General features: G+C 43.4%; 1 long non-coding RNA gene across 2 annotated transcripts in view; it reads left to right on the top strand.

Annotated features, from left to right (window-relative positions):
* LOC105476563 (uncharacterized) overlaps positions 1-23,606 on the top strand; it is a 43,881-nt gene that overhangs the window by 5,408 nt on the left and 14,867 nt on the right. The window contains exons 3-6 of one of the 2 annotated variants that reach the window (XR_011607085.1): positions 2,032-2,161; positions 6,331-6,539; positions 7,827-7,927; positions 17,561-17,690. This is a non-coding gene — a long non-coding RNA (uncharacterized lncRNA). Of the gene's footprint in view, positions 1-2,031; positions 2,162-6,330; positions 6,540-7,826; positions 7,928-17,560; positions 17,691-23,606 lie in introns of those variants that run through there. The other variant, XR_011607084.1, reaches the window with a different exon arrangement.

The following is a 23,606-nucleotide window of genomic DNA, read 5'->3' as shown; positions in this document are numbered from 1 at the left end:
TTGCCCAGGCTGGTCTTGAACTCCTGGGCTTAAGCGGTCCTTCCAACTTGGCATCCCAAAGTGCTGGGATTACAGTCATGAACCACCAAGCCCAGCCTTCTCTATATTCTCTTACACTTTGCTTAAACCCCTTAATTCCTTATTAGGATTTCATCCCTTTGTCTCAAGACGCTGTCTCTTGTGAGGATGCAAATATCCTAACATCCTCCTCAGTCTTTTTGCTGGTGTATGCTTGCCGGATGCTAATTGGGGCAGGTTTTCACCAAAAAGGGGCAGAGGGAGGGTGGAGTCAGCTGGGCAGTAGGTGGGAACAGGTGGCTGAAAGGGTGTGTGGGGATCATGAAGGTCAAATTTCATACTTTCCCACCAGCCTCTAGCAGTGATCCTAGTTTCTGAAACCCAGCCAGGAGATCTGGGCTGGTGGAAGATATTTGTACCGATTCCAAATGTGAGGGGCCATTTTTGAAATTGTAGCTTGGATGCTGAAATGTTATAATTTCCAGGCCATTTGGATGATTTATGGGGTCAATATATCATTTGAAATGGAAACTATTCCAGAACATCCAGGCTGCTCGGTGACCAGCCCTGGGGTAGTGGATGACAGCGGGTCCCTCTGATAGTGGCCGTCTGCTGACCTGTCGAATCCTTTATTCTGTAAGCATGTAGTGGATGGGGGGACCGTGGACACCAGCGGTCCTGTCCTGGTCATTGTGACCCTCCTCCCAGCTCAGACCATGGCTCAGCCCTAACAGGAACCATTGCTCCCCCAAGAGTTCAGCAAAATGGGTGAGAATCCAGGAGCTTCTCTGCTGTCCTTGTCTTGTGGTCTCATTATGAGTTTTTCTTTTGTGGGAAGGAAAAGAAGAAAAGAAGGAGCGAATAAAGGATTGGGTGGGGCAAGAAACCAGCAAAACACAAATAGAGGAGGGATACACTAACCAGAACCCCTTTTGAACTTCTTGGAAGAGACCTCCAATGTCTGGTTTTCTGCAAACAGCCTGGGACCAGCCTGAAGTCTATTTTGCATTTCTTGGGGGAAAGGCAGGGGTTCTCCAGTTTTCTAGTAGAGAGGGGTAGAATATAAGACATTATGAAACATTATGAAATGTCCCACGTTTCTATCTAAGTCTCTCCTACACTTGGAGGCCTGAGGGAGGTCTGTATACCCCCTCACACCCTCGCTGACAGATTCCATCTCTCATAAAGAGGGTAGTACTAAGTCACTCTGCACACACGCACAAGCCAGTCTTGCCTCCTGAGCTCGTCTTGCACTTGCTGGCAGGATTAGGGTCTATCCCTCTTCATTCTCCCCTGTGGTGCCTAACGGGCTGTGCATGTAGCAGATGCTCAGTAAACTTGTCCATGGCCTTATTAGCTTTGTGGCAGCTGCAGAGGCTTTGATTTTGAAGCTAGGAAGGACCTCCCATCACGTGATCCATGCTTTCTTCAGAGCAGGGAGGCTGTGTGATTGTATTCAGGTGGGAGCTGTGCTATCGAGTCCACCTGTGTTTCCGTGTGACCTTGGTAGAGGTACCTTGTTTTTTTGCCATGTCCCTTCCCTGCCCTGCAACCTCCGCCGCACACCCGGGCTCTCCCATCTGTACACAAAATGCTCTAGATTCTGGGATGAAACATAGTCCTGTCCAGGTGCAAATGATTGCTCCTTTATTACTGCAGACATCCTCCCTTTTTCCTTTTAAGTAGTCTTTGAAATTAAACTAAAAAGGAAATATTTGCACAGAGATTTCCCCAAGGCCATTTTCAATACACCTGGTAATCAGCACCGACTTTCAAAAGCATGGTTATTATTGCCTTAAAATTATTGCATCATTTGACCAAAACCCTCTTGTGAATGTTTCTGATGAAAATTTTTTATTGAAAATGTTTTTTAATGAGGCAATTTTCCTCCCTTTTCATCGGAGGGGCAGAGCTACCTCACCGTGGCTGTTTATTTAAATGGTGGGAGACTTCCTTGACTACATGACACATTTTTCTTCTGAGGGCCTTCTGATGGTCTCTGTTTGCATCTAGGGTGAAATTGAGGCACTGAGGATGGGGTGGAAGTTACTGTTAAGGTCTTCACCTTAACACCAATCCTACAGTGACCAGTCCTGGAATAAGGAAAGGACCTAGGTGTCCTGAATCACCCTTTGCTTTTTAGGTAAGTACCTTTGGAAAAATTATAATAGAGGAGAGATCTATCTATCTTTACCAACCTCACCCCGTGTCATCCTTAGAAAGGGTGTTTGGTAACTATGGTGATCTTGTTAACTTTTGACTTTGTAGTATTTTTCATTTCATTTTTTTTTTTTCAAGTAGCATTGCAATGTCCTTTTGGGGAATTTCCTGTTTTCTACTGGACACTGGGTCAGTTGTGATCATTAATCAGATGCCTGCTGTTCCGTAGGCAAAAAGCAGGTACTTTAGTGAGGCCGTTGGGCTGCCTGTATTTATTGGTAATATTTTCACAGAACGCTCATTAAACTGGATTATTTGATGTCAGCTTAGCATTACCAAATTTAGCAAATAAAAATGCAGCACCCCAGTTAAATTTGAATTTCAAATGAACAACTAATAATTTTTACTTTTTACTTTAATTTTTAATTTTTAGAGACAAGGTCTTGCTCTGTTGCCCAGCCTGGAGTGCAGTGACGTGATCATAGCTCACTGCAGCCTCGATCTCCTGGGCTCAAGCAGTCCTCCTGCCTCAGCCTCCTGGGTTGCTGTGCAAGTGCAAGATACCACACCCAGGTAATTTTTTCATTTTTTGGAGAGATGGGGTCTTGCTATGTTGCCCAGGCTGGTCTCAAACTCCTGGGCTCAAGCAATCCTCCTGCCTTGGCCTCCAAAAGTGTTAGGATTACCATTGCGAGCCACTGTGCCTGACCCAACTAATAATTTTTAAGTGTAAGTATATCCACCAAATTGCACAGGCTATACTTATGCTACAAAAGTATTTATTGTTTATCTGCAATTCAAATTTAACTGGGCATCATGCATCTATCTTTATGCTGAGACGCACTCACTCTTGGGAAATGTTTAGCCATTGTTGCAGCAGCAAAAAGAAGCCCAAGCAACCCAGTGTTGCTACCACAGTTGTCTTACATGCAGACGTTGGGTGGGAATGGTGTCTATGTGGTCCTATGGCCCTTGTGAAAGACTAAAGGGGCAAACTCAAAACAAAACCATGTCCCTCCTTTTAGTAAAGGAGAAGCAGGCCAAGGACTCTGTGGATTTGGTCAAGTTCCACAACCAGAGGTGGAAATGATATAGAGGTTTAGAGCTGTGCTCCAGGATATGAGGTAAGGGATTTTTAGGAGCAAAAGACCCATTAGATGCCTATTAAAATATTGGTCAATGAACCAGAATATTATGAATTTTCAGTTTTAGGGCAGCAGTGAGTGAAGCTGGGAGAATTCAGCTGGAGCTTAGGAAGCGAGAAGACTGAGAGAGGCCTCTGGTTGGTAGACAGTGCTGGGCAGGCTGGTCTGTGCTGTGGGAGAAAGCAGAGATGAAGCCCAACTGATGCTGGAGCCTCAGCCAGGGTCCACAGAGCTAGGCCCCTCCAGCAAGGCCTGTCACAGATGGGAGAGGTGGCCATTGGGCCAGATAGGGGGTGCTCAGCTTTGGATTGTGGGTATCCTCTGCAGATGTGTCTCCAGTTACCCACAACCCTCAGAGGACAGACTGCCCTGCCATCACATGGCGGGACATACTGAATTCACAGGAGTCTTTTCATTTTTTAAATTTATAATTGAAAAAAATAGAGACGAGGTCTCACTATGTTACCCAGGCTGGTCTTGAACTCCTGGCCCAAGCAACCCTCCTGCCTTGGCCTCCCGAAGTGCTGGGACTACAGGTGTGAGCCACCATGCCTGACCGGGAGTTTCAATCTGAAGGAGTCGGTGTCCCAACCCCGTTTGTTGTTCAAGGGTCAACTGTACATTCCCAGTATATTTATTTGGGGGGTTAAACATGTGTTTGCTTAATGTAAACATTTATTATAAACCCTTCTTTTGGAGATATCCTCAAAACCTGTAAGTGGCCTTGGCCTACCATGACTTCAGAGGGGCCTACCATTTAGGGGAGAGCCCCTGGGGACTTCTCCCAGCAATCCCACCTTCACTAAGTTGCTGAAAAACAGTCAAGAACCTGTCAGGTGTATGTTTGCGGCCAGCTAAGACCTGGTATGGTCTAGGCCCTCCCCAGTGACTCCCCCATATTTCTCTGCTTGCCAATGCCTGAAATTAAATTCTTAGACAAGGGAACACTTCTCTTTCAAGGTGGGGATGGTAAGGAAAGGATGGAGGACTTCAGGCACCTGAAAATTGGATCCCAACCAGGGGGTACCTATTTCAGCAGAAAAAGGAGGCTGGATTCAGAACACAGATTTCAGAGTCTGTGTAAGTTACCCCAGGCTGTGCAGTGCAGCGGGGAATGCATAGACCTGAGGGCTCCACTCCCGGGCTTGGTCCTGGCTCTCTCATGTTCTAGCTGTGTGTCTTCATTCTAATTACCTGACCTCTCTGTGCCCCAGTTTTCTTAGTGAAATGAGGATAACAAAATCTTCTTTATAGGTTTGTTATGAGGAACTAAATAACACATACATAAATAAATGTATGTAATATATATATTAAGTATTTATGACACAGCCTGTCACAGAATAAGAGTTATGTTAGAGCCAGCTGTTAACATTTGACCCTGACCCAAGCTGTCTGCTTGGGTACTTCAGTCTGCAACTCTAAGGCCACCAGCTGGGTCTCATGTGATTTAAGAAGATTTGGGAGAGTTCGTTTTCTTCTTCTTCTTCCTTTTTTTTTTTTAACATGCTAACTCTCGATGAGGGAACACCATTCCCAGAAGATTTTTAATTAATTATCTCTGTAAAACCATGGCAAAATGCCTTCTGGGGCACTTGCATATTGATAGATCAAGAAACCCTGGGTTTCAGAATCAAATGCTGGGAAACTTTAGGCATCATTTCATTGGTAACATCCCAAGTCCCCCTTGGGTACTGGAGCGATGGCTGGGGCTGTGATAGCTTAGGAGACAGAGGTAGGATTCTGCGGGACTGGGTTAGATTAGAGGTTCTTGCAGAGGGGAGAACCACGCCTAGGTCTAGGGCAGTGACTTCCAAAGCCTGGTCCCAGACCAGCAGCATCAGTCTTACCTGGGAACTTGTTACAGCTGCAAATTATTGGGTCCATCCCAGACCGACTTAATTAGAAACTCTGGACTGGGCACGGTGGCTCACTCCTATGATCCCATCACTTTTAGAGGTTGAGGTGGGAGGATAACTTGAGGGCAGGAGTTTGAGACCAGCCTGGGCAACAACATAGTGAGACCACATTTCTACAACAAATGTTTAAAAATTAGCTAGGCATGGTGGTGCGTGCCTGTAGTCCCAGCTTCTTGGGAGGCTGAGGTGAAAAGATCGCTTGAGCCTGGAAGGTCCAGGCTGCAGTGAGCTTTGATCACACCACTGCACTCCAGCCTAGGTAAAAGAATGAGACCCTGTCTCAAAAAAGATAAACAAAAACAAACCTCTGGGGATGAGCAGCTTCTGCTTTAATAAGTCTTGTAGGTGATTCTGATGCTGGCTCAAGTTGGAAAACCTCTCTGGTCTATAGGATTAGTCAAGCCAAGGTTCAAATAACCGAGGTGAAGTCAGAGCCAGGAGATTGGAGGAGGCTAAGATAGAATCTGAGCCAAATCAGAGAATGGAGGTTCTGGGAAATTGCCCTGCACACTGGTGGCTATTTTCAGCTACCCTTCGTCTTCTGCAGGTGCAGCCTGGGAGTGGGTTGGGCTAATTTAAAGGGCCAGAAGCAAGTGGACAGGTAGGGAAATATTTGCAGGCTTTTCTGCAGGTCATTCTGACCCCTTTGAAATTACAGCTTGTGGTCTGTTACTCCTCTGCATTCAAAAGGATTCATTTTTGTCAGTGCCTTTCTGGGAGAGTGGGCCTGGCTTGGAGATGGCACTGTAGATACAGAATTTTGCCACTGGGTGAGTCTAGTCCCCTTACCCAATGCAGCAATCAACTCTGCAGCATTCTCAATAGCAGGTCAGGGATCCCCCTTCAACACTAGAGCTCAACGGAATGCATTGCATTTGTTGGCAAGTCCTTCCTTTGGATGGCCCAAAGCGCCTATCACCTTGCAGATTGTAAGTGCTCGCACATATTCATTGAAACAGTAAGTGGCTAGTATTGAACAGACATCTGATTCTTTCAACTCTCTCCCTTCTGGTTCTAACAGTGGTGGCTGCAGCAACGCAGGGCCTGTCCATCCTGTCTGTCATTTGACGGTCCTATTTTGCTTCCCATAGTCTCTTCTCTAGGAGAAATGTATCCTTCATTTCTTCCGAAGCTCCTAGTATGAATTGCAGACCCAGAAGACTGCAAGTGAAATGACTAATGAGCAGAGAGATAAGAAAGGGACCCAGAAAATTAAATTGTGCATAAAATTAAGGAAGCTATGTTGGGGTACAGAAGAGAATGGGCAGCGGTAGAGCTAAGCCTGAGGCTGATGAGACAGGTAAGTTAGGATTGAAGCTCACAGAGACAGGGCGACCATGGAGAGCTCTTTTCCTGTGGGCCCCACGTGTTTCACCAGGGCCTGGAGGATTTGGGTAGGAGTTGAGCAGGACTAGTCAGGGTCAGGTTGAAATGTCAGTCACTAAAAGTCCCAGATTCTTGGTCCATGAGTTGCTGCCAAGTCAGGACACAACAATCCTGTGCTTCACCATTGGAATTTTGGACATAACTTTAGGGCTTTCCCTAATCCTAATTAAATTAAATCTTGTTTATTGTAATCAACCAAAACCATTTGAACCTCATTTCTGGAAAGCGTTATCTATCTCTTTCAACTTTGTGGCATGCATCAGATGTATAAACTGACTTTTTTTTCTTTTTCATTTAAATTTTTTTTTAGAGACACAGTCTTACTCTGTTACCCAGGCTGGAGCACAGTGATGCAATCATAGCTCACTGCAGCCTTGAACTCTTGGGCTGAAGAGATCCTCCTGCCTTAGCCTCCTGAGTAGCTGGGCCTACAGGTGCAGGCCACCACACTTGGCTAATTTATTTTTTGTACAGATGGGGTCTTGCTGTGTTGCTCAGGCCAGTCTTGAACTACAGGGCTCAAGCAATTCTTCCACATCAGCCTCCCAAAGTGCTGGGATTACAGATGTGAGCCACTGTGCCCAATCTATAATCTGACTTTGATCTCTACATCTAAATAATTGACAAAAATGTGACCAAGCAGCTCATTAGTGACTGCTTTTCATACTGAAACCTATACAAACCATCACAATTGGCTATGGGCCATTCAACTCGCTGTTTGTTTATTTATTCATTTGTTCATGGGTAAAATGCTATGCTTTCAGGGGATGGTGGTATCTTGCCCTGATGGTGCTTGGGAGGAGGACTGTCTCTGGGAGTGCCTTCTGTGTCCACAGGCCTTTTTAAGGAAATGGTCCTGGTGGAGGCACCATTAGCCACAGTGTTTTGCGCTATGAGACTTACTCTTCCTCCAGCTTCGCTTGATTGGACCTGACTCAAAAGCAGCCAACTCATGGGCTGCCCATGGCCTGTAGAAGTCTTGGGGAGCTCTGCCTAGATGAGGTGAGCTGGTCCAACCAAGTACGTATTCCTAGGGATTTGAATTTAAAAAATGGAGAGGGCCAGTGTTTTAACAGAAAGAAACTGAGGCTGACATGTTGCCCAGAGAGGCAATAAACTTATGAATATGAGGTCATGAAGTGCCCGAACAAACAATAAGGAAGCTTATTCTTTTATTTATTTATTCATTCATTCTATACAGGGTTTCACTCTTTCTCTCAGGCTGGAGTGCAGTGGCATGATCAGAGCTCACTGCAGCCTGGACCTCCTGGGCTCAAGGGATCCTCTCAGCCTCCTGAGCAGGTGGGACTACAGGCGCACACCACCATGCCAAGCTAATTTTTTTCTTTTCTTTTTTGTAAACACAGGGTCTTGTTATGTTGCCCAAGTTGGTCTCAAACTCCTGGCTTCAAGCCATCCTCCTGCCTCAGCCTTTAATTTGCCGGAGGATCAGATGCTAATTTGTCAATATGGTGACCTAATATAATTTGGGAATTCTTCTGATACAAAACAACTGGAAATCCTAAATATGATACAACAAATACCCCTTTCAACATATAACTGAACATGTAAAAAACTAAAGAAATTCCCAAATTCAAAATTAAAGAGTAAACTGAAAAATAGACTGATAAATATGTGGTCAGAGATTGTGGCAGCCCTGGTAGGAGCATGGCTTGTTTTCAGACCTGGTGATGACCAGGGGTTGGGTCTGAACCTTCTCAGGGACACAGCTTTGGGCCTACTTCAGGCAGAGGGGTTGGAACCAAGGCTCTTGCTTAAAGTTAGAATCATCTGTGGGCCTCATGCACAGTAAAGTAATGGATTAAAATACATTCATTCACACAGCAGAAGGAGACAGCAAGGAGGCCTATCTGCTATGACTTGGGTCTGGATGGGAAGAAGGACCCCCTGAGAATTTGTAGTCACAGCCTGTACCTTGGCTGAGTTTGGTTCTAATTTATACTATCTGGGTGGTCCAGGAATCCTCCAGCTAAGACTTTAATGTTAAAGTGTCCTAAGGCTGACGCTCCTGACGGCCTGGAGAGACGGGCAGCAGCAAACACAAAATCCCACTGGAAGGACACACCCTGATCCCTGGCTTTAAAGGATTTCCACAGATGGGATTCTGCTGGATGCGGCTCAAAATTTAAAACTCACTGGGAAACAATCCATCATGAGTTTGTATCAGCGGCCATGACTAATAACTTCTGAAAATGGAACTACTAGATAGGAATTCATAAAAGTATATGCTCAAAAAGATTGAAGACATAAATGAAGTGATGAAAAATGTAAGAAAAGAGAAAAATATGATGAAAAAATGACAGGCACATGAAATGAAAAATATAGGCACCAAAATTAAAATATAATATTGTATAAAACAGCACGTTTATATAAAACAGAACATAATAAATAAACTTAAATCTAGAGTTAAAGAAATTGTCCATAATTCATTACAAAGGTTTGAAAATACATAAAATGTAAAAAAGATGTTAAGAGACATGAAGGATGGACTAAAAAGGTTCACTATGTATCTAACAGAAGTTCCAGAAAAAAAAAATAAAAACAATGAGGCAAAGACAATATTTTAGAGGAAATGGTTGATAATTTTCCAGAGTTGATGAGCAACATGAATCATAGATTCAGAAATCATAGGGATCCCAGGCAGACTAAATTAAATGAAATAATAACTAGACACATTATGGTCAAAATGCAGAACCTCAGAGACCAAAAGGAAGTGTTAAAAGCAACCAGGGCACTCTACAAGGGGGGAACAATTAGACTATCATAAGATTTCTCAACAGTCATAATCGAAACCTGAAAATCATGTATCAAAATGTTCAGAATCCTTGTAAAAAAAGAAAAAATTTATACCTGGCTAAACTATCACTTAAGAGTGAGGGCAGGCCAGACGCGGTGGCTCATGCCTGTAATCCCAGCACTTTGTGAGGCCGAGGCAGGCAGATCACTTGAGGCCAGGAGTTTGAGACCAGCCTAGCCAACATGGTGATGCCCTGTCTCTACTAAAAATACAAAAATTAGCCGGGCATGGTGGCATGCACCTGTAATCCCGGCTACTTGGGAGGCTGAGGCTGGAAAATTGCTTGAACCCAGAAGGCGGAGGTTGCAGTGAGCTGAGATTGCTCCACTGCACTCTAGCCTGGTGGACAGAGTGAGACTCCATCTAACAAAAAAAAAAAAAGAGTGAGTGCAAAATAAAAACATTTTCAGAACAAAGACTGAAAGACACTAACACAGTCCCTGAAAGAGGATATACTTCAGGAAGAATAAAGTTGAAAGCAGAAGGAAGAATTAAAATGCAAGAAGAAATGATGAACAAATAAATCAGTAAACATATGGTCAGCCCTTTTTATCTGAGGATTCTGCATTTGTGGATTTAACCAATTGTGGATCAAAGAATATGCAAAAACCACAACAATAAAATATAATTATGGGCAGATCATGATGGATGGGAGGCAGGACTAGACTGCAGCTCCAACTTGGACAGACAGAGCAGCATGCGGAGGCTCACACCATGAATTTTTGCTCCAGTACGACTGCAGGAATAAATCAGGGAACCTGAGAGGACCCACAAACCCCCCTGAAGGAAGTGGATTGCCCCTACAGGACCCGGGGGACACCCTAAATACTGTGAGGGCCCAAACTGTGGAAGTGGGGAAGGGAGATCGTCCACCTCTGAAACGCACACCCCCACTGGAGAAACTGAAGGCTTAGATTACAGGAGAAGATTTTGACCTTACCTGAAGCTGAGTTAATTTAGAGAGTCGAGCAAAATACAGGGGTAGAGGAAGCAGCGAGAAAAGTCCTGGGAGCTTGATGGGTCCCCCTAGTAAGACGTTTTTGCCTGGCCTCACAGGAGTCCTTCGGGAGGGTGGCCAGAAGTGCTGGGAAAAGTCCACAGGGAGAAGAAAATCTCCAGCTGAACTTTGTAACAATTTGAACTAATGGAGAATCCTCCTGGCCAGAACCTGGGGGAGGGCGTGAATCTGGTGTGCAGACTCCACAGGCAGGGGAAGAAGGAAAGCCATATTTGCTTTTGCAGCTGGGAGGCAGGTAACCTGGGACAAGTTCTCAGCCCTGCTTGCCCACTCCCTGGAAACAGACTTGGTGCTGTTAGGGGGTGCACGGTGGGAGTGAGACTGGCCCTTCAAGTTGCATGGGAGCTGGGTGAGGCCTGTGACAGCCGATTTTCCCCCACTTCCATGACAACTTGCATGACACAGTAGAGACAGTCATAATCCTCCTAGGAACATAACTCCATTGACCTGGGAACCTCATCCCCATCCCTCACAGCAGCCACAGCAAGACCCGCCCAAGGAGAGTCTGAGCTCAGACATGCCTAGTTCTGCCCCTACCCAATGGTCCTTCCCTACCCACCCTGATAACTGAAGACAAAGGGCATCTACTCTGGGGAGTTCTAGGGCCCCACCCACTACCTCTTCCTCCCCATATTACCACCTCTGATGCCCTTTGGAAAGTGCCACCTCCTGGCAGAAGGCCAACCAGCACAAAAATAGTGCATTAAACCACCAAAGCTAAGAACCCCCACAGAGTCCATTTCACCCCCTGCCACCTCCACCGGAACAGGTGCTGGTATCCATGGCTGAGAGACCCACATATGGTTCATGTCATAGGACTATGTGCAGACAACCTTCAGTACCAGCCTGGAGCCCGGTAGACTTGCTGGGTGGCTAGATCCAGAAGAGAGATAACAATCACTATAGCTCGGCTCTTAGGAAAGCACATCCATAGGAAAAAGAGGAGAGTACTACATCAAGGGAACACCCCGTGGGACAAAGGAATCTGAACAACAGCCTTCAGCCCTGGACCTTCCCTCTGACAGAGCCTACCCAAATGAGAAGGAACCAGAAAACGACCTCTGGTAATATGACAAAACAAGATTCTTTAACACCCCCCCACCCAAATTACACTAACTCACCAGCAATGGACCCAAACCAAGAAGAAATCCCTGATTTACCTGAAAAAGAATTCAGGAGGTTAGTTATTAAGCTAATCAGGGAGGGACCAGAGAAAGGTGAAGCCCAATGTAAGGAAATTCAAAAAATGATACAAGAAGTGAAGGGAGAAATATTCAAGGAAATAGATAGCATAAATAAAAAACAACCAAATCTTCAGGAAACAATGGACACACTTATAGAAATGCAAAATGGTCTGGAAAGTCTCAGCAATAGAATTGAACAAGTAGAAGAAAGAAATTCAGAGCTTGAAGACAAGATCTTTGAATTAACCCAATCCAACAAAGACAGAGAAAAAAGAATAAGAAAATATGAACAAAGCCTCCAGGAAGTCTGGGATTATCTTAAATGACCAAACTAAAAATAATCAGTGTTCCTGAGGAAGAAGAGAAATCTAAAAGTTTGGAAAACATATTTGGGGGAATAAAATTCACCACAAAAAGATCATTGCCTAGGCACATTGTCATCAGGTTATCTAAAGTTAAGATGAAGGAAAGAATCTTAAGAACTGTGAGACAAAAGCACCAGGTAACCTATAAAAGATAACTTATCATATTAACAGCAGATTTCTCAGCAGAAACCCTACAAGCTAGAAGCGATTGAGGCCGTATCTTCAGCCTCTTCAAACAAAACAATTATCAGCCAAGAATTTTGTACTCAGTGAAACTAAGTTTCGTATATGAAGGAAAGATACAGTCTTTTTCAGACAAATAAATGCTGAGAGAATTTGCCATTATCAAGCCACCACTACAAGAACTGCTAAAAGGAACTCTAAATCTTGAAACAAATTCTGGAAACACATCAAAACAGAACCTTTTAAAGCATAAATCTCACAGGGTCTATAAAACAAAAATACAGTTTAAAAAACAAAAACAAAAAACCAAGGTATACAGGCAACAAATAGCATGATGAATGGAATGGTACTTTACATCTCAATATTAACATTGAATGTAAATGGCCTAAGTGCTCCAATTAAAAGTGGAGCAAATATGCATCTAAGACTGGAGCTCCCAAATTTATAAAATAATTCCTACTAGAACTAAGAAATGAGATAAGACAGCAACACAATAATAGTGGGGAACTTCAATACTCCACTGACAACACTGAACAGGTTATCAAGATAGAATGTCAACAAAGAAACAATGGATTTAAACTATACCCTGGAACAAATGGACTTAACAGATATATACAGAAAATTTCATCCAACAACCACAGAATATCCATTCTATTCAACAGTGCATGGAACTTTCTCCAAGATGGACTATATGATAGGCCACAAAATGAATCTCAATACATTTAAGAAAACTGAAATTATATCAAGCACTCTCTCAGACTACAGTGGAATAAAACTGGAAATCAACTCCAAAAGGAGGCTTCAAAACCATTCAAATACATGGAAATTAAATAACCTGCTCCTGAATGATCATTGGGTCAAAAATGAACTCAAGATGGAAATCAAAAAATTCTTCAAACTGAATGACAATAGTGACACAACCTACCAAACCTCTGAGACACAGCAAAGGTGGTGCTAAGAGGAAAGTTCCTAGCCCTAAATGCCTACATCAAAAAGTCCAAAAAAGCACAAACAGACAATCTAAGGTCACACCTCAAGGAACTAGAGACACAAGAACAAGTCAAACCCAAACCCAGCAGAAGAAAGGAAAAAATCAAGATCAGAGCAGAACTAAATGAAATTGAAACAAACAAACAAAACCATACAAAAGATAAATGGAACAAAAAGCTGGTTCTTTGAAAAGAAAAATAAAATTGATAGACCATTAGCAAGACTAACCAAGAAAAGAAGAGAGAAAAATCCAAATAAGCCCAACAAGAAATGAAATGAGAGATATTGCAACTGACTCCACAGCAATACAAAAGATCATTCAAGATGACTATGAACCTTTACATGCATAAACTAGAAAACATAGAAGAGATGGATAAATTCCTGGAAAGATACAACCCTCCTAGCTTAAGTCAGGAAGAATTAGATACCCTGAACAGACCAATACCAAGCAGTAAGATTGAAATGGTAATTTAAAAATTATCAAACAAAAAAAGCCCAGGACCAGATGGATTCATAGCAGAATTCTACCAGATATTCAAAGAAGAATTGGTACCTTTCCTACTGACACAATTCCACAACATAGAGAAAGAGGGAACCCTCCCTAATTCATTCTATGAAGCCAGTATTACCCTAGTACCAAAACCAGGAAAGGACATAACTAAAGAAGAAAACTACAGACCAATATCCCTGATGAACATGTATGCTAAAATCCTTAACAAAATACTAGCTAACGGAATCTAGTAGCATATCAAAGAGATAATCCACTGTGATCAAGTGGGTTTTACATCAAGGATGCAGGGGTGGTTTAACATATACAAGTTAATAAATGTGATACATCACATAAACATAATTAAAAACAAAAATCACATGATTGTCTCAATAGATGCAGAAAAAGCATTCAACAAAATCCAATATCCCTTTATTATTAAAACTCTAAGCAAAATCGGCATACAAGGGACATACCTCAATATAATAAAAGCCATCTATGACAAACACATAGTCAAGTAATACTGAATGGGGAAAAGTTGAAAGCATTCCTTCTGAGAACTGAAACAAGACAAGGATGCCCATTCTCACCACTCCTCTTCAGCACAGTACTGGAAGTCCTAGCCAGAGCAATCAGAGAAGAGAAAGAAATAAAGGGCACCAAAACTGGTAAAGAGGAAGTCAAACTGTTGCTGTTTGCTGGTGATATGATCGTTGACCTAAAAAACCCTAAAGACTCCTCCAGAAAGCCCCTAGAACTGATAAAAGAATTCAGCAAAGTTTCCAGATACAAAAATTCACCTACACAAATCAGTAGCTCTTCTATACACCAACAACGAACAAGCTGAGAATTAAATCAAGATCTCAACCCTTTTTACAATAGCTGCAAAAATAAAAATAAAATAGTTAGGAATATACCTAACTAAGGAGGTGAAAGACCTCTATAAGGAAAACTATAAAACTGCTGAAAGAAATCATAGACGACACAAATAAATGGAAACACATTCCATGCTCATGGATGGGTAGAATCAATGTGTAAAAATGACCATACTGCCAAAAACAATCTACACATTCAATGCAATTCCCATCAAAATGCCACCATCATTCTTCATGGAATTAGAAAAAACAATTCTAAAATTCACGTGGAACCAAAAAAGAGCCCAGGTGGCCAAAGCAAGACTAAGTGAAAAGAACAAATCTGGAGACATCACATTAACTGATTTCAAACTATACTATAAGGCCATAGTCACCAAAATAGCATGGTACTTGTATAAAAATAGACACATAGACCAATGGAATAGAACGGAGAACCCAGAAATAAACCCAAATACTTATAGCCAACTGATCTTCGACAATGCAATCAAAAACATAAAGTGGGGAAAGGACACCCTTTTCAACAAATGGTGCTGGGATAATTGGCTAGCCACATGTAGGAGAATGAAATTGGATCCCCATCTCTCACCTGGTACGAAAATCAACTCAAGATGGATTAAGGATGTAAATCTAAGACCTGAAACTATAAAAATTCTAGAAGACAACATTGGAGAAACCCTTCTAGACATTGGCTTAAGCTAGGATTTCATAACCAAGAACCCAAAAACAAATGCAATAAAAACAAAGATAAATTGCTGGGACTTAATTAAACTAAAGAACTTTTGCATGGCAAAAGGAACAGTCAGCAGAATAAACAGACAACCCACACAGTGGGAGAAAATCTTCGCAGTCTGTATGTCTGACAAAGGACAAATATCCAGAATCTACAATGAAGTCAAACAAATCAACAAGAAAAAAACTAAACAATCCCATCAAAAAGTGGGCTACGGACATGAATAGACAACTCTCAAAGGAAGATATACAAATGGCCAACAAACATATGAAAAAATGCTCAACATCACTAATGATCAGGGAAATGCAAATCAAAACCACAATGCCATACCACTTTACTCCTGCAAGGATGGTCATAATCAAAAAATAAAAAAATAGTAGATGCTGGCATGAATGTGGTGAATAAGGAACACTTCTACGCTGCTGGTGGGAATGTAAACTAGTACAACCACTATGGAAGACAGTGTGGAGATTCCTTAAAGAACTAAAAGTAGGCCGGGCGCGGTGGCTCAAGCCTGTAATCCCAGCACTTTGGGAGGCCGAGACAGGCCGATCACGAGGTCAGAAGATCGAGACCATCCTGGCTAACACGGTGAAACCCCGTCTCTACTAAAAAATACAAAAAACTAGCCGGCCGAGGTGGCGGGCGCCTGTAGTCCCAGCTACTCGGGAGGCTGAGGCAGGAGAGTGGTGTAAACCCAGGAGGCAGAGCTTGCAGTGAGCTGAGATCGCGCCACTGCACTCCAGCCTGGGCAACAGAGCGAGACTCTGTCTCAAAAAAAAAAAAAAGAACTAAAAGTAGAACTACCATTTTATCCAGCAGTCCCACTAATGGGCTACCCAGAGGAAAATAAGTCATATGAAAAAGATACTTGCACATGCGTATTTATAGCAGTACAATTTGCAATTGCAAAAACGTGGAACCAACCCAAATGCCCATCAATCAATGAGTGGATAAAGAAACTGTGGTATATATATACACACACACATATATATGCACACACATGTATATGTATATATGTGTGTGCATATTTATATATGTGTGTGGGTGTGTATATATATATGTGACAGAATACTACTCAGCCATAAAAAGGAGTGAATTAATGGCATTCACAGCAACCTGAGTGAGATTGGGGACTATTATTCTAAGTGAAGTAACTCACGAATGGAAAACCAAACATCGTACATTCTCACTCATAAGTGGGAGCTAAGCTATGAGTATGCAAAGGCATAAGAATGACACAATGGACTTTGGGGACTTGGGGGAAAGGGTAGACAGGGGGTGAGGGATAAAAGACTACAAATAGGGTGCAGTGTATACTGCTTGGGTGATGGGTGCACCAAAATCTCACTGTTCTCCACTAAAGAACTTACTCATGTGACCAAATACCACTTGTACCCCAATAACCTATGGAAATAAAAGTAAAAAATATAAAATAATAATTATGTTTAAGGAAGGGACACCTGTTATTTATCCTTGCTTGCCTAAGGCCTTGAAGCAAAGTACTAAGTAGACCACGATCATGAATGATTTCTGGAAGAACAGCTCCCTATTAAATATTTGGTCCTAACCCCAGCTTACTATGTAGAAATAATGTGTCATGTACAAGTGTGATGGCTGTCTCAGTGCAAATTCATCCACAGCCCTTGCTTGGGAAAAAATCCAGAGAGAAATGCCTTACTCAGTAGTGCCATAGTAGTTTTATTTTGAGAAACTTTATTACCTATAACTGCAACTTTCAAAAAATATTTTTAAAAATGTTTATAATTATAATGTTTCTTCTTTATTTGTATAAATAACAATTATTAAAAAAAATAATTCAAATAAAAAGGTTCAGTATAACAACTATTTCCATAGCATTTACATTGTATTAGCTTTTTGTTTTTGTTTTTTTTTTTTGAGATGGAGTCTCACTCTGTCTCTCAGGCTGGAGTGCAATGGCATGATCTCGGCTCACTGCAACATCAGCCTCCCAGGTTCAAGTGATTCTCCTGTCTCAGTTTCCTGAGTAGCTGGGATTACAGTTGCTGGCCACCACACCCAGCTAACTTTTTGTATTTTTAGTAGAGACGGGGTTTCACCATGTTGGCCAGGCTGGTCTCAAACTCCTGACCTCAAGTGATCCACCTGTCTCGGCCTCCCAAAGTGTTGTGATTACAGGCGTGAGCCACCGCGCCCGGCCTGTATTAGTATTAGCTATTATAACTAATCTAGAGATGCTTTAAAGTATACAGGAGGTTGTGTGTAGGTTTTATGCAAATACTATGCCATTTTTTTTTTATCAGGGACTTGAGTATCTGAAGATTTTGGTATCTAGAGGAGTCCTGGAACCAGTTCCCTGTGGATACTTAGGGAGGACTGTGTATGAAAATATGAACATGCATTGACTGAATAAAACAATGATGATTAACTGTGGGGGTGTGACAAGAAGTGGGATTAGATACTGGGCACCTACATTGAATATTGGCAGAAATGATGCGTCATAATGCTAAATTCTAGTATTATTTAGGAAGGGGATTAAAATGCTGATGTAGGAAAATTATGCATGTTATAGCAGACATAGAAATGTGCTGCCTAACTCTCTCTTCAGGAAAGAACTTGAGGCTGGGCACTGTGGTTTACACCTATAATCCCAGCACTTTGGGAGGCCAAGTGGGAGGATTACTTGAGCCCAAGAGTTTGAGACCAGCCTAGGCAACATAGTGAGATCCCACCTCTACAAAAAAAGTGTCTCTCTCTCTCTCTCTCTATATATATATACATATATATAAGCAAAAATGGATAGACTTTTAAGAAGATATTGGTAATTTATAATCACATTGGTAGATTTTTACATTTCTCTTGGTAATTAATAGATCAATCAGCTCAAAAAATTAGTAAGTGTATAGAAGATTTGCATAACACAATTAGTAAGCTTGATATAACAGATATATAAAGATCCCTGTGCTCACTCTGTTCACCCCCTCCTCACCCACCAATTATAATAGTCATTTAGTGGGAAAGAAATTGGAAGTATGACACAAAATCCAGAAGACATAAAAGAAACAAAATGGATACATTTGATTACATAAAGACTAACACTTTCTCCATGGCCGAAAGTACTACCAACCAAGTCAAAATCCAAACAACAAACAGTAAGATATTTACAACATAAACAGCAGACAGAGGATTCCTTTCTTCAATCTATATGGAGCTTCTACAAACTAATAAAGACCCCAATGCAATAAAGATAAAGGGCATGCACAGAATTCACAGAAAAGGACATCCAAGTGGCTCTTAAATTACATGAGGTTGGGCCCCGTGGTTTATGCCTGTAATCTCAGCACTTTGGGAGGCTGAGGTGGGCAGATCACCTGAGGTTAGGAGTTTGAGACCAGCCTGGCCAACATGGCAAAACTGTGTCTCTACTAAAAACACAAAAATTAGCTGGGCATGGTGGCAGGCGACTGTAATCCCAGCTACTCAGGAGGGTAAGGCAGGGAGAATTGCTTGAACCCGGGAGGCAGAGGTTGCAGTGAGCTGAGATTGCACCACCATACTTCAGCCTGGTGACAAAGCAGGACTCTGTCTTAAAAAAATAATAATATGAGAAGATACTCAGTGGCACTCAGAAAATAAATGCAAATTTATTTTATTTTATTTTCAGACAGGGGCTCACTCTGTTGTCCTGGCTGGAGTGCAGTGGCTCAATCATGGCTCACTGCAGCCTCAACCTCCTGGGCTTAAGCAATCCTCCCACCTCAGCCTCCTGAGTAGCTGGGACTGCAGGTGGGTGCCACCACACCAGGCTAATTTAAATTTTTTTTTTTTTTTTTTTTTTTTCTGTAGAGACAGGGTCTTGCCATGTCGCCCAGGTTGGTCTCAAACTCCTGGGCTCAAGCAATCTTCGCATCTCGGCTTCCCAAAGTGCTGGGATTACAGGTGTGAGCCACTGGGCCTCGCTGGTATTACATGTAAAATTTGTGTAACTACCACTCTAATTAAGTACAGAACAGTTCCATCACCCCCAAAGATCCCTTGTGCTATTCCTTTTTATTTCCCTCCTCCTTCCAATCCTAACCCCTGGCAACCACTGACCTCTTCCTCATCACTGTAGTTTGCCTTTCTTAGTTTGACCCTCGTTGTTGTTTTGGATTCTAAAAACTCATGCACATGTATTATCAATTAAAAACTAAATATATTTGGTTATTCATTGCCCAAATACTACCTCTTCCCTGAAGCGTTTCCTGATTCCCTCAACTGGATAATTTCTCCTTCTCTGGGAAATCCCATGCCCTTCATTTTTATTTTTTACGCCACATATTATATTCTGTCTTGTGTTAAGGTTGTGGACATGTTCTAGGTCCTTCCTCCTGAATTTTTAGCTTGAGAGCAGAAACTCTGTGTTGACCATGTTTCTTTGCCATCTGGGACCCAGGAAGCACCGCCCCATCCAGGGTTAGCTAATTCCTAGAGCTAACACACAACTTTCCTGTAAACTCATTTTAAAAAAGTATTTAATTTTTTTTATTTCCATAGGTTTTGTGGGGAACAGCTGGTATTTGGTTACATAAGCAAGTTCTTTAATGGTGATTTGTGAGATTTTGGTGCACCCATCACCCAAGCAGTATACACTGAACCCAATTTGTAGTCTTTAACTTCTCACCTCCCCCAACCCTTTTCCCCGAGTCCCCAAAGTCCATTGTATCGTTCTTACTCCTTTGCATCCTCATAACTTAGCTCCCACTGATGAGTGAGAACATACAATGTTTGGTTTTCCATTCCTGAGTTACTTCACTTAGAATAATAGTCTCCAATTCCATCCAGGTTGCTGTGAATGCCATTAATTCACTCCTTTTTATGGCTGAGTAATATTCTATCACATATATATATATAATGTATGTATCACAGTTTCTTTGTCCACTTGTTAATTGATGGGCATTTAGGCTGGTTCCATATTTCCTGCAAGCTCATTTTTGATATGCAAACCAACCAATCCCAAGTCCATAGCCACACCAGATCTGAAGGCTAGGACACTAATCCCCTGCCCTGAATTGCCTGAGGGCCAGGTACTGGACAACCACCTCTAAAGCCCAGAGCCTGCCAAAACTATTCAAATTTTTCATTCCTAGACCTGTTGAGCTGCTTACCCTGCCTGCCCATTCCTTTCCGAGATAACCACACACAGGATGTTACCTGTGTTTCTTTTTGACTGACCCTGCTGCTTCCCATGGGACCCTGGGTGGTGGGTGCACTTCCTCCGCTTGGGAACAGTTTGAATGGCGGTTGTCTCCTGATCTGCTGTTTTCATCATGCCTAAATAAATCCCAGGTACATTTTATTATTATTATTATTATTATTATTATTATTATTATTATTATTTTGAGATTGAGTCTTGCTATGTCACCCAGGCTGGAGTGCAATGGCACGATCTCAGCTCACTGCAACCTCTGCCTCCCAGGTTCAAGCAATTGTTCTGCTTCAGCCTCCCGAGTAGTTGGGATTACAGGCGCCCACCACCATGCCTGTATAATGTTTGTATTTTTAGTAGAGATGGGGTTTCACCATGTTGGTCAGGCTGGTCTCGAACTCCTGACCTCAGGTGATCCACCCGCCTTGGCCTCCCAAAGTGCTGGGATTACAGGGGTTAGCCACCTCACCCAGCCAATCCCAGGTACATGCCTGGGATCTATTAAATACGGTCTATTAAAATAGACCCTGCCCTACTGATCTTTCTATTCCTAACTGTGCCTAATACTATTTCGTACATGCAATGGGGTTTCCGTAAATATTTGGTGAATTAATTCTAATTGAGTTGTTTGACCCCCCATATGCCAGCAAATTTTATTTTGCTTTATTGATTATTAGCAAGCCACTCCCGTTTCTTCTTCCAACAGGTTTCCATGGTGCAGCATCTTCCACAATGCTTCCTTCACACTTTGCCCTAGAGCAGTAACAACCTCAAGAAGTTGAAAGCCCATAGCATTTTCCTCCCTGGTGTGTGTCACTCCAGAAAGCCTCATTCTGTGAAATATATGGTGGAGCTGGCTTCTTGGTAGCCTGGCAGCCCTTACTTAGCCTTGCCTCCTTGGATAAAGTTTCCTGATGTCTGCCACTTGCAGCCTGAGGGGAGGGATATTGAGATTGTCTGAGGACGGATGCCAACAGAGACCTCTTTGTGCTGCAGCCTGTGTAGTTCTGTGTCTGGCTTTGGAGTGACGAGGGCTGGGACCTGTTCTCACCTGGGCATGTCACTGCTGCAGGAAGACGGCTGTCTGAGCTTGGGTCCCAACTGCCGGATGAAGGGCACAGCCCAGCTGGTGGAGGCAGCAGCCTGCATGTGACACTTTTACAAATCAGATTCAGAGAAGCTCATTGTAACTGGTTAGATGGAGGAGTCTGAACTGCTGAGGTGTGAGCTTGCGATGGTACGATTTCTTTTCCCCAATTGCTGCTTTCATTTATACAGTGTAGACCCTCTGTCCCGCTGCTTCACATCCCCTAATGCTTCCCTGGATGGGTGCCATGCCTCCCCTGTCACTTTTGGAACATTCACACAGTCTCATTCCAGCATTTAAAGCTTGGGCCTGCTCACATTTCCAAACTTCAATCTTAAGCACAATGCAACACTGTGTCCTCCCTCCTCCTGGGCTGGTGAGAGCGTTGGCTCCCAGCAGCCTGGAGAACAGGAGGACGGTGTAGTCTGCCTCTGCAACCCTCCCTCCTTTTCTCTTTCCTTGATGGGGCTGGGGGGCAGGAAGGAGGGGTGGAGGCAGAGCTTTCCCTATCTGACCAGCTCCCACCAGTGTGGGGAGACTTCCAGCCTGGCTTTCTTGGGGGCAGTGTTCAGCTTCACCTTGCTTTCCTCCAAAATGAGGAACCACTTCAAGGGTGGGCAGCAGTCTCCCTTTGGGTGCTTGTCCCCCTCTGGTTTAGGTGTCCTACTACCCAGCTCTGTGGCTGTCCTGGAACTCCTGGTTCTTTTTTTTTTTTTTTTTTCCAAGACAGGGGTCTCACTCTGTTGTACAGGCTGGAGTGTACTGGCACAATCATAGATTACTGCAGCCCCTCTTGGGCTCAAGCGATCCTCCCACCTCAGCCTCCTGAGTATGTGAGACTACAGGCATGCACCACCACATGGTAGAGAAGAGGTTGCCCACGCTGCTATCGAACTCCTGGCATCAAGTGATCCTCCTGCCTCGGCCTCCCAAAGTGCTGAAATTGCAGGTGTAAGCCACCACGCCTGGCCACCAGAAGCTTCCTCCTGCACAACTGCAGGAATCCCCAAGGTCCTCCATATAGAGAACTGGAGCGGGGTGGGAGACGCCCCATCTTCTTTCTAGACGCTCTATGCTACAGTCCCTTCAGGTCCACTGGCCACTCCAGTGAGCCTCACTTTCAGAAATCTTTAGTTCAGAAACAGGCATCGGTATGTGTTATGGGATGTGTTCCCCAAGAAGATACGTGGAAGTCCTAACTCTGAGTACCTTATGCCTTGCCTTATTTGGAATTGGGTTGTTGCTGATGTAATGAGTTAAGATGAGGACATCCTGGAGTAGGGTAGGGCTTTAATCCAACATGACTGGTGTCCTTATAAAAGAGGAGGAGAGACACAGAGACAGAGTCACACAGGGACAAAATGGCTGTGTGATGATGGAGGCAGAGGTTGGAATACTGCAACTGCAAGCCAAGGAATGCCGAACCATATTCCTGCAAACCGTGAGGAGCCAGGAAGAGGCGAGGAAGGATTCCTATAGGTTCCAGAGGGAACATGGCCCCACCACACCTTGATTTTAGACTCTCAGCCTCCAGAACTGTGTGACAAGGCATCTCTGCTGTTTAAGCCACCTGTGTGTAGCACTTTGCCACGGCATTCCTAGGAAGCTAATGCAGCGTCTCTGCTCGCCAGTTTCAAAAGGTCAAGGAACATGTGCCAAGTACACTCCTTTGGGCTCCCGTAGGTGGAAGAGGGGAACTAAAATGCCATGCACCATGGTCCTGTTTCCAGAATGTTCTCTGAAGAGGTTTTCAGCACCTCCACTCCAATAGGCGCTGTAGCTCAGTCATTATCTGGTGGGGATGAGAGGTCAGTCCTTCCTTCTTTCAGGCCTCGCCAACATTTCCTAGTGGTTCCCCTGGAGTTCCCCTCACTCCTCTTCTGGGCAGGGAAAGCCTTCATGCCCACTGCAGTGTTCCAAAGACCAGGGGCCCTCCTTCCTGTCCTCAAGCCTCCTCCTTTGGGCTGTGTTTGTGGTGGGCAGGCTGGGTCTGGCTCCTCTTAACTTGCCCTATGTGACCTGGTTGGCAGCCCTCTGGATGTAGGATATGAGGTCGTAATTTTGGTTTTTCTTT

Source organism: Macaca nemestrina, chromosome 8, assembly GCF_043159975.1.
Source record: "Macaca nemestrina isolate mMacNem1 chromosome 8, mMacNem.hap1, whole genome shotgun sequence".
NCBI classification, from domain to species: domain Eukaryota; kingdom Metazoa; phylum Chordata; class Mammalia; order Primates; family Cercopithecidae; genus Macaca; species Macaca nemestrina.
This window is presented reverse-complemented; position numbering and strand designations above follow the sequence as displayed.